The sequence below is a fragment of the Myotis nattereri genome (genome assembly GCF_964212035.1).
Source record: "Myotis nattereri genome assembly, chromosome: X".
Taxonomy (NCBI): domain Eukaryota; kingdom Metazoa; phylum Chordata; class Mammalia; order Chiroptera; family Vespertilionidae; genus Myotis; species Myotis nattereri.
This window is the reverse complement of record NC_138078.1, coordinates 80,498,663-80,507,440: the sequence shown is the minus strand read 5'-3', so window position 1 is coordinate 80,507,440 and position 8,778 is coordinate 80,498,663. Positions and strand designations below refer to the sequence as shown.

Here is an 8,778-nt window from a genome sequence, read left to right as displayed (position 1 = left end):
TGCACTGGGGATAGGTAGGGGGGTCCCTTAGCCCAGCCTGTGCCCTCTCGCAGTCTGAGACCCCTCCCTCCTTACTGCCCACCTGCTTGCTGCTTCCTACCGCTCAGCTTGCTGCTCCTTAGGCCTTGGGTCTGCTGGGTGGCCGGGCCTGCGGGTTTGTGTCTCTGATACACCCAGCAGCCCCAGCACCCTGATGGTGGGGCTTGAGGCTTCTGGGTACTGGGGCTGCGGATCTGTGTCTTCGATCAGGGCCCCAGCAGCACCAGCACCAAGGTGGTGGGCCTTGGGGCTGCTGGGTGCCAAGCCTGCAGGTTGGTGTCTCTGATTCTGCCCCCAGCATTCCCAGCTCAATGATGGCAGGGTTTGGGTCTGCTGTGCTGGGGCTGCTGGGTACCAGATCTGTGGGTTTGTGTCTCTGATCCCCCCAGCAGCCCCAGCACCAAAGTAGTGGGCCTTGGGGCTGCTGGGTGCCGGGCCTGCTGGTTTGTGTCTCCGATCAAGCCCCCAGCAGCCCCAAAACCGCCTCAGTGGGGCTTGGGGCTACTGGGTGCCGGGCTCCCCTGCGTGTTTGTGACTGTAATCCGGCCCCCAGCAGCCTCAGCACCGCCTAAATAACTTAAGGGAAAGTTTATTTAGTCTTCTTTTAAAAGCAATCTAGTTTAAAAATGAGTTGCACTTAAGAGAGAACAAAGAACATGGTACCTAAGAGTGAGAGAGACAGACAGAGGAGAGGCTGGGAACTGGTCAGGGGCTTACATGCCAACTGTTCTCCACCTGGGAAATGATGTAAAATTGCTTTCTTTAGTTTTCTGCTCAATGGTCTTCTCCAGCGAGTGGAGTGGCATCTGTTCGCTTCTCCCTGGGGCCTGGCTTGGTGATCGCCTTGGGGTCTGGCTGTGCTCCAGCGGGCTCCGTATGGGCCTGCCTGCTCCACCTGGCCCTGTCCACACATTGCGTCCTCCGAGTCTTCCTTGGGCGCAGCCCCGGTTCATCACCTCCTCCTGTGTCTTGCACTGCTTCCACAGGGCCCAGAAAAAGGCCCACACGGAATTCAGGTCTGCAAGGAGCTGGTCCTCTGCTTTTAGAACCTTCAGGATCTCCGCTTGCAATTGTTCCCTTCCATGACCTTCCTTCCCTACCTCCATCATCTTCCCAGAGCACCGCATGCCTGCCCTCCAGCAGCAGGTTATCTTTGTGTGGCTTTCAGGGCAGCCTTCAGGGCCTGGTGGCCACCGGGCCTGAGTCCTGCCCGGGAAGGCGGGTGGCTCCCCAGCAAGTCCTGCTGCACCAGTCACATGTGCTCCTGCCCCCCCCACCCCACCCTCCAGGCATGCGCGGCTCCATGCTGTGCTCAGGGCCTGGGAGTTAAGCAGCAGGGTGGTCCTGATGAGGTAGAGCTGGGCCAGCATCAGCTTCCTGTGCTGGGCAGAGATCCCCAGGGGTGGCTCAGGCTGGACCCTGGGGGAGGTCCTTGAGGGCAGCTCTCTGCTCCTCCTGGCAGGCCCTTTGGGCTCCCCCACCAGGCAAGTGGTCCTGCCCTCCATCTCTGATAGCTGGGAGCCACTGCCAGGGCTTGATGGCCTCTGCAATTCCAGCAGGACCCAGCTTTGTGAGGGGAACCCAGAGTTCTAATGCCGGTGGCTATGGCAGCCAAGCAGAGTTCCTACAGGCTGCGGCTGGGGGTTGGGGCTGGGAGCTCCCCCTGGGTGGCAGCCCCTGCCAGCAGCTGCAGGAGGCTGGCCTCAGATTTGGACTTGAGCAGGTGGGGCAGGCGGGGCTGCAGCTGGACAGGGGTGCAGCGGCAGAGGAGGGGCAAGGGCGGGGGTGAAGGGGCCTATGGTAAATCTAGGGGCCAGGGCACTGGCTCCACCACAGGGGCTGGCGTCACAAAGTCTTGCAAGGATGTGGGGGAGAGGGTGCCATATGCAGAGTCCATGGAGCAGGAGCAGCTGTCCAGGGGCCCAGGGCCAGCAGTTCGCTGGTCGAGGGACATCTCCGACTGGGAGCTGAAGGGGCCGCACTCGAACTCGGGAGAGGAGAGCTTCTCCCTGGGCTCCAGCACCACTATGGCCAGGGTCTCTGTGGAACCCTCCGAGGCACAGTGCTGGGAGTCCAGGCTGTTGCTGCTTTTGCACAGGATGGTGGGGGAGCTGGCGGTGGAAGTGCTACTCTCCCCACCCTCCTCTTCCTCCTTATCTTCCTCCTCATCCTCCTGCTCATCCTCCTCCAGGCTCTGCAGGTGCTGCTGGCTGCCTGAGTGCTCCTGCGCACGCAGCTGCTGCAACTGGTTCTGGGCATTGTAAATGGAGTTCACCCAGCCCTGGCACAGAACTTGCCACTGGCCTGGAATGTGTAGGCCCCCATGGCACTGTGGAACTCGTTCAGGTAGATGAGGAGGAAGGAACCAGGGTCCTGTAGCTCCCGGCACACTATCTTGTCCACCAGCAGTGGTGGTGAAAGGGTGAGGGCTGCACCCTCCATCTTGCCTTGGCCATGTGCTCTGCAGGGCTTCTTCCCCGAGGCCCAGGCCTCTGCTGACCACACCCAGGACTTCTTTGGACTGACCAATGACAGTCGGGGGAGGTCGCCATGGATATGACCACAGCCTGTGTGGCAGGACACTGACTTGCACCTGGCCAATCAGCGGGGCCCACAGTCACCTCTCCTCCCCTTGCTCCACCCCCCCTATAAAACTCCTCTTCCCATCGGGCTAGCCCTCTCTCTGCCACTTGGCTTACCGTTGCAATGGTGAGTGTGGTCGGGGAGCCGAACTAGTTCGAATAAAAGACTCTCTGCTTTTGTATCAGACTCGCTGGCTCCCTGGTGGGCTCTTGGGGATCTTGAAATCTGGGCATAACATTTGGGGGCTCTCCTGGGGTTCCCAAGACCATTGAGGGACCCCTGATCCAGAGAGTCTGACTGACTGCGGTAGGTGTCTGTGTCGTTGTGTGTTCTGTTCTGTGCGAGCTCGCTTCTGAAATCTGAAATGCCCAAAGGGGTCTAGGTGGACGCACCACTGAAGGACCACGGGTGGGGGAGAGTTGGAAGACGTTCTGCTCCCCAGGAGGGATGCGTATTCCCCTCACGAGGGATGTGGTTTCCCCTCATGGATTTGAGACGAGGCGGGTCTCTCCCGCCGGTTTGGCATAAGGCCATCGTCTAGTTGCTTCCATGGAGTTGGAAGGCTGTATTTTCAGGCCCATTTAGTTTTCTGTGTTTGTATGTTTCTTCCTGTGGACTTACTGGACAGACTTTATGGGATGGACTCAGACTGCTCCTTTGGGTATTGTGATTGATCATTTCAAGGAGATTGGGGGAGGCTTTAGAGCTCCCTCAGGAGTTGGGAAGTTGTTAGAAATTAAATGGATTGTTTAAACTCTGAATGAATATCTGGTGAAAGTATGTGAGTGTGGAGGGAGGGGGCCTGCCCTCTCCCCTCCTTTGTGTGGCTCAAGGACTTCTGTCAGGCGGGTATCTGAGTAAGGGTCTGTGAAGACAGGTCAACCCCTCCCCGAGTAGATGCATCTGGGATTTCTGTGCACGTGTGAGGAGAAAATCTGACTTAAAACTAATGTGCGCACTATCCAATTTTGGATAGAGTTTTGAGCTGGAGTCTCCTTACAGATGTGCAGGATGGAGCCCAAGACTGATCATTTACCTGGGGGAAAAAAGATGCTGGCTAGATTCTAGCAGAAGGATTGGCATTTCCATAATAAAGAACAGCTTTTAAATGTTAACTGAAGGGTGTTAAGGCTGCCTTCCCAAGGAAGAATGTGGTCAATTTACATCTGAAAAGACCAGGTAGGCCAGAACCTGTTTTGCAAGGCTCAAATGTGGTTTTCCAAAGCCGCTTGAAAGTAAATCTATTGGTTGAATATTGAGAAATGCTGAATATTTAACTTGCCAGCTAAAAGTTTAAGGTTCAAATTGAATTGGGAAAAATTATATAATTATAATAACTAAATGCCTTTGCTTATTGGTCTGATTGAGAAGGGAGGATTGATTTTGTGACCTCAACTGAAGATTTTTGATGCAAGGACCAGTTTAAACAGCAAAGGCCCCACCCTCTGATTTAGTCAGGGGTGGAGCTTTAAGGCGAAGTTTTGCTGCAGAAATGTGGATGGGGCAGAAAGTGTGCTTGCCTCTCGGATTTATTTTTAAGCTAATCTCTTAAATCTAGAAAACTCTGCTTTCCTTAAACTAAGGACAATTAAAGGTTATTTCAAAGCCTTTAAAAGGGACTGATAGCAGTAATCCAATTTCTAAAGTAAAGTACAATTATTTCAGGTAGAAACTGGTTTCTGTAAATTGATCTGTCCTTATTGCTTAAATATGTATCTTTGTTGTTTAAAATTGTGTAACTAGTGAAATTTATGTGTCTCTTAAAAATTTTGAATGTATTGCTAATCTGAGGAATGTTAATTATTTACATGTCACCTAAAAATTAAGGCTAAAAGTTCTAACTAACTGAAAAGCATGGCTTTGGTGTGATGGGTGGAAAGGAAAATGTTAAATAGATGATAGACCACTGAGCTGGGACTGGTCACTGGTGGTGGATTGTGAGAAGGGCTGGACGCGGCCTAACTTCTCCTTCCTTGGTACCCCTGAAACGTCAGAGGGTACTTTTGGCCTTGGTTTTCTTGGTTTTTGGTTTTGGATTTGTTTGTTTGTTTATGATGTACTGTTTCTATCTGGATGAGACATAGGTCAAGAATCCTGTCCTGGTATGTGGGAAAGGGAGGCCCCCACATCTGTTCCTGTCAGGCCCCCATCAGGGGACTTGGGTGGTGTTCCTGTTATCTGCTCAAGATCCCAAGACTGTAAAAGTACTTGTTCACTGAAAGGATGTAAGTGTAAATGTTTATTTAATGTTTGTATGTCTACTTGGATATAATTATTTGTTCATGTAAATGTGGAAGTCTGTGGGGGGGGGGGGGGTTGGAAGCACATGTTTGATTTCTTTAAGGCTGAGTGCTCTGGCGGATAGCAAAGCACCCTGAGCCTGCCCAAGGGCGCTTGCTCTCTGTCAGAGGTGGAATCGGCCAGCCTAACTAATAAACATCTCTGTCTGTTTGTTTGCTGGGAACTTTGATTTACTATGTGATATTCTGTGCTGGGTTGGGATTTTGGAATTCTGGGGTAGATTTAAAATGTATTTGTGGCTTTTCTAGTCTGATTGGGACATTTAAGGGTGGGGCTCACAGTTCCTCGAGGCAGAGATTTCATGGGCCCTTCCCCCTGCCTGTGCTGAATTAAATAATACAGGCCAGTGTCATTTGGCTTGCTGGTTAAAAGAAGACAATGGGCCTTAGAATCTGTAAAGATGGGCAGGAATGAAGCTGGTCAAATGTACTGAAAGGGTTTGGTACCTGTTGCTGCTAGCAAAGGAGGGGCTGATACCCACTTCTAGCGCACTCCCTTGAAAGAGGCATGCTTGCTGCTCTGCCACAAAGGGAACTGGTAGAAAGGCAAGAAAGCAGAGCACTGTAGCTAATAAACAGGTTTACCTAGAAGCCATCAGGACTTTCTGACTCGGAGACTGGCAGGGACTGGGTGGCTTTTCTTTAACAATCTCTTTCCTTGAGAGGGCTCCAGAAGGCGCACGAGGACATTTGGCCATGCCTCCGCGCCATCTATGAGACCAGCCCAACCCCAACTCCTCATCAGCACAGACCAGGAGATTGGGTCTACGTCAGAAGGCACCGCTGGGAGACCCTAGAGCAGGGGTGGGCAAACTTTTTGACTCGAGGGCCACAATGGGCTCTTAAACTGGACCGGAGGGCTGGGACAAAAGCATGGATGGAGTGTTTGTGTGAACTAATATAAATTCAAAGTAGACATCATTACATAAAAGGGTACGGTCTTTTTTTTTTTTAAGTTTTATTCATTTCAAATGGGCCGGATCCGGCCCGCGGGCCGTAGTTTGCCCACCCCTGCCCAAGAGCCACATTGGAAGGGTCCCTACACTGTGGTGCTGATGACCCCTACCGCTCTCAAGGTAGATGGCATCGCGACCTGGGTCCATTACACTCACGTCCGGTCAGCGGTCCCATCCGTGCACCAAATGGAGCGTCGATCGAGAGCAACGCAACCCGCTCAAGCTCAAGCTACAGCGTGCTCGACCTGCCTGATGCTGGTAACGTTGCTCACGATCACTCCTGCCACCAGGAGCCCCCACAATACTGTGTAATAGACTTAGATAATGCCTTCATCTTCATGGACATGGCTCCAAAGAGACAAGGACAATTTATAGGATCACATGATATGTTATATTGACCTTTGATTCTCTTGCAGGTTTGAATATATGTTGGTTATCCTGAAAGGGGACTGTGTGTGGTGAACCCCAAAAGTAAAGGGTGTCTAGCTGCCAAGAGAGCAGGTGCCCAACTAGGCAGGGAAGGGTGCCCATCAGGTTTTGATCACTGTTGAGAGACAGTTGACAGTTGGCAGCCTCTGTACTGCTTGCAGGCTTGCGTGACCATGCCCATGTCAGGGGTAGTAAGCTGGAAAAGGCCTGTTTAGAATAAAAGGTCTAAGGCATGGTTATGCATAGAAAGAAAGTTTAATGCCAACAATTACTGTTTTGTTATAACTCTAAAAAATCCATGAAAAGGAATTGGCAAGAAAAGTCAAAGAATCTTAAAGTAGATCAGTATGTTTTTCTCCTTATGTAATTCCTCCAAAATCTGGCAATGCTAAAAAAGTCATGGCAATACATTTCTTTGCATATATTCAATAAGATTGGTTCCTAATAGTGGTTTTATTAACGGAAAACTTTGACTGGAGTATCATGTTTTAAAGAGCCCTGTCTGAGCTCCAAAGACTTGAAGCCAGTAAAAATGCCACGAAAAAAAAAGCCTGGTATCCTGCTTGGGAGCCCTGAAGATGGCTGGCGCTGGAGTGTCAAGCCAATGCCCTACCATCACTGGCAGTTGGTAAGAGTAGAAGGGGAGCAGTAAAGATGCCTCTGCATCCCTGCGGAACCCCCACACACTCTGGGCCACAACAAGTAGGAGGGCTACTGAGATGGGCCTTAAAGCCTGGAGCGTGGGCTCAGGTGGAGTTGCTACAGATGAGAGATTCACCTAACTCAGCAGATACTGCAGGCAGGCCTGATGGCAGCTGGATGGCTTGGCTTCCGGCCCTACGGGGCACATTAAGATTCAACCATGAGATTCCAGCAAAGGTAGTCAGTTACCATTCTTCTTGTGTTTATGCAAACATCCAGGACAGTAGATAAATTAATTTTGATTTGGCTTTTTGATAGCCATGGAGGAATTTTAAGAAGAAAAATCCTATTTCAATAGAAGTTGTTAAAAGCTAAAATGGTTTCTTTCCCTTCCACGGAACCATTTGTTAAGCATATAGGAATAATTCAATTGATAATTCTGTGTGCCCAGTATGGGCCTCTAGCAAGGGTGAAATAGAAATACAGATCGTCTCATGATTGAGCTGGAAGTTCCAAGACAAAGGGGGGAATGAAAGGGCGAGGGCTGCACCCTCCATCTTGCCTTGGCCATGTGCTCCTCAGGGCTTCTTCCCGGAGGCCCAGGCCTCTGCTGACCACACCCAGGACTTCTTTGGACTGACCAATGACAGTCGGGGGAGGTTGCCATGGATATGACCACATCCTGTGTGGCAGGACACTGACTTGCGTCTGGCCAATCAGCGGGGCCCACAGTCACCTCTCCTCCCCTTGCTCCACCCCCCCCTATAAAACTCCTCTTCCCATCGGGCTAGCCCTCTCTCTGCCACTTGGCTTACCGTTGCAATGGTGAGTGTGGTCGGGGAGCCGAACTAGTTTGAATAGAAGACTCTCTGCTTTTGCATAGGACTTGCTGGCTCCCTGGTGGGCTCTTGGGGTTCCTGAAATCTGGGCATAACAGTGGCCTGATGACCTTGGTCCTCTCAGCCTTCTTCACTGCCTTGGTCACTAAGAGCAGGTCCGTGAAGAGGACACATCCATCTTGCTGTCCTTTCCCTCCTTCATCCTCAGGCTGCCCTACAACAGCAGCTGGTGTGTCTCCTCAGGGGAGGCACCAGAGATGGGCACGGTCAGGTCCAGGTGCATAAATTCCTTCAGGAGCTTGTCCACCTCATCGTTCCTACCATCCACCACCTGTCGCTGCTGCATGCACGCGTTCACGTGGTGGATGAAGCGCTCCATGGAGCTGATCATGGTGATGATGGCCTCCTTGGCACACGGCTCATATGTCTTCCTCAGCACCGACTTGAGCAGCAGCGGGTACTTGGTGAGCTGCTGGTGGGGCTTGGCAAGCATGTCACTCAGCTTCAGCCGCTGGCATTGCTGGTGCTTCTCAGCCAAAGTCACGTAGGCCCAGAAGAGGTCGTTGTCATGCAGCAGGCTGTGCATGTACTCCATGCAGCCCTCCTCCTCCATGCAGTACCGGATGTAGGGCTTGAAGAGGGAGCCGAACATCTTGAAGCCTTTGAGGAGGTCCTGGGCTGCAGCAGCACCCACATGCACAGCGCCTTCTCCACCATCAACACTATCACGCTGCCCCACAGCCCGTGGTGCAGATGCACAATCTCGGGGATGTTGTTGAACGGAGCGGGGCGTGCAGGTGTCCAGACTCCTCACCAAGGCAACCCTTCACCCAGGAATCCCTGCTGCTCCATTCACCCCCTCGGCCAGTGGGGAGTGCCCTCGGTGGGTCCGCTGCTCTGGGAGCTGGGGATGGGGGGACTGTGGAGGGCCTGCCTCGGAAGGCAGGCGAGGAACCCAGGACGCATTGTGCCCCCCCACCACCCTGCATC

At 52.2% G+C, this 8,778-nt stretch overlaps 1 pseudogene across 1 annotated transcript; it reads right to left on the bottom strand.

Annotated features, from left to right (window-relative positions):
• Nucleotides 1-1,663: 1,663 nt before the first annotated feature.
• LOC308511734 (pleckstrin homology domain-containing family G member 5-like) lies at nt 1,664-8,556 on the bottom strand (annotated as a pseudogene). The gene is made up of 2 exons: nt 7,899-8,556; nt 1,664-2,463 (listed from the first exon to the last, which is right to left on the bottom strand). The product of its transcript is annotated as a pleckstrin homology domain-containing family G member 5-like (transcript).
• Nucleotides 8,557-8,778: the final 222 nt, after the last annotated feature.